The sequence below is a fragment of the Epinephelus lanceolatus genome, unplaced genomic scaffold (assembly GCF_041903045.1).
Source record: "Epinephelus lanceolatus isolate andai-2023 unplaced genomic scaffold, ASM4190304v1 scaffold92, whole genome shotgun sequence".
NCBI classification, from domain to species: Eukaryota; Metazoa; Chordata; class Actinopteri; order Perciformes; family Serranidae; genus Epinephelus; species Epinephelus lanceolatus.
This window is the reverse complement of record NW_027556874.1, coordinates 12,501-15,000: the sequence shown is the minus strand read 5'-3', so window position 1 is coordinate 15,000 and position 2,500 is coordinate 12,501.

Genomic DNA, 2,500 nt, shown 5'->3' with positions numbered 1-2,500 from the left:
CCTCCAGTGCTGGGTGGAGGTGGGAGAATGAGGCCTGGGAGGTTGAGAGTCTCCCCCAGAGAGGGGAGAGAGGAGGGAGGGAGACAGAGAGCCAGAGAGCTGGGTGAAGTGAGCATGGAACACAGGGGATTAATTCCCCCTTTAATGCCTGCCTCCAGCGCTGGGTGGAGGTGGGAGAATGAGGCCTGGGACGGTGAGAGTCTCCCCCAGAGAGGGGAGAGAGGAGGGAGGGAGACAGAGAGCCAGAGAGCTGGGTGAAGTGAGCATGGAACACAGGGGATTAATTCCCCCTTTAATGCCTGCCTCCAGCGCTGGGTGGAGGTGGGAGAATGAGGCCTGGGACGGTGAGAGTCTCCCCCAGAGAGGGGAGAGAGGAGGGAGGGAGACAGAGAGCCAGAGAGCTGGGTGAAGTGAGGGTGGTACAGGGATTAAAGTGTCCCCTAAGATCTTACTCCAGTGCTGGGTGGAGGTGGGAGAATGAGGCCTGGGACGGTGAGAGTCTCCCCCAGAGAGGGGAGAGAAGAGGGAGGGAGGGAGACAGAGAGCCAGAGAGCTGGGTGAAGTGAGCATGGAACACAGGGGATTAATTCCCCCTTTAATGCCTGCCTCCAGCGCTGGGTGGAGGTGGGAGAATGAGGCCTGGGAGGTTGAGAGTCTCCCCCAGAGAGGGGAGAGAAGAGGGAGGGAGACAGAGAGCCAGGGAGCTGGGTGAAGTGAGGGTGGAACACGGGGGATTAATTCCCCCTTTAATGCCTGCCTCCAGCGCTGGGTGGAGGTGGGAGAATGAGGCCTGGGACGGTGAGAGTCTCCCCCAGAGAGGGGAGAGAAGAGGGAGGGAGACAGAGAGCCAGGGAGCTGGGTGAAGTGAGGGTGGTACAGGGATTAAAGTGTCCCCTAAGATCTGACTCCAGTGCTGGGTGGAGGTGGGAGAATGAGGCCTGGGACGGTGAGAGTCTCCCCCAGAGAGGGGAGAGAAGAGGGAGGGAGGGAGACAGAGAGCCAGAGAGCTGGGTGAAGTGAGGATGGAACACAGGGGATTAATTCCCCCTTTAATGCCTGCCTCCAGCGCTGGGTGGAGGTGGGAGAATGAGGCCTGGGACGGTGAGAGTCTCCCCCAGAGAGGGGAGAGAAGAGGGAGGGAGGGAGACAGAGAGCCAGAGAGCTGGGTGAAGTGAGCATGGAACACAGGGGATTAATTCCCCCTTTAATGCCTGCCTCCAGCGCTGGGTGGAGGTGGGAGAATGAGGCCTGGGACGGTGAGAGTCTCCCCCAGAGAGGGGAGAGAAGAGGGAGGGAGACAGAGAGCCAGAGAGCTGGGTGAAGTGAGGATGGAACACAGGGGATTAATTCCCCCTTTAATGCCTGCCTCCAGCGCTGGGTGGAGGTGGGAGAATGAGGCCTGGGACGGTGAGAGTCTCCCCCAGAGAGGGGAGAGGAGAGGGAGGGAGACAGAGAGCCAGAGAGCTGGGTGAAGTGAGCATGGAACACAGGGGATTAATTCCCCCTTTAATGCCTGCCTCCAGCGCTGGGTGGAGGTGGGAGAATGAGGCCTGGGACGGTGAGAGTCTCCCCCAGAGAGGGGAGAGAAGAGGGAGGGAGACAGCCAGCCAGAGAGCTGGGTGAAGTGAGCGTGGAACACAGGGGATTAATTCCCCCTTTAATGCCTGCCTCCAGCGCTGGGTGGAGGTGGGAGAATGAGGCCTGGGAGGTTGAGAGTCTCCCCCAGAGAGGGGAGAGAAGAGGGAGGGAGACAGCCAGCCAGAGAGCTGGGTGAAGTGAGGATGGAACACAGGAGATCAATTCCCCCTTTAATGCCTGCCTCCAGCGCTGGGTGGAGGTGGGAGAATGAGGCCTGGGACGGTGAGAGTCTCCCCCAGAGAGGGGAGAGAAGAGGGAGGGAGACAGAGAGCCAGAGAGCTGGGTGAAGTGAGGATGGAACACAGGGGATTAATTCCCCCTTTAATGCCTGCCTCCAGCGCTGGGTGGAGGTGGGAGAATGAGGCCTGGGACGGTGAGAGTCTCCCCCAGAGAGGGGAGAGAAGAGGGAGGGAGGGAGACAGAGAGCCAGAGAGCTGGGTGAAGTGAGCATGGAACACAGGGGATTAATTCCCCCTTTAATGCCTGCCTCCAGCGCTGGGTGGAGGTGGGAGAATGAGGCCTGGGAGGTTGAGAGTCTCCCCCAGAGAGGGGAGAGAAGAGGGAGGGAGACAGAGAGCCAGAGAGCTGGGTGAAGTGAGCATGGAACACAGGGGATTAATTCCCCCTTTAATGCCTGCCTCCAGCGCTGGGTGGAGGTGGGAGAATGAGGCCTGGGAGGTTGAGAGTCTCCCCCAGAGAGGGGAGAGAAGAGGGAGGGAGACAGAGAGCCAGAGAGCTGGGTGAAGTGAGGATGGAACACAGGGGATTAATTCCCCCTTTAATGCCTGCCTCCAGCGCTGGGTGGAGGTGGGAGAATGAGGCCTGGGACGGTGAGAGTCTCCCCCAGAGAGGGGAGAGAAGA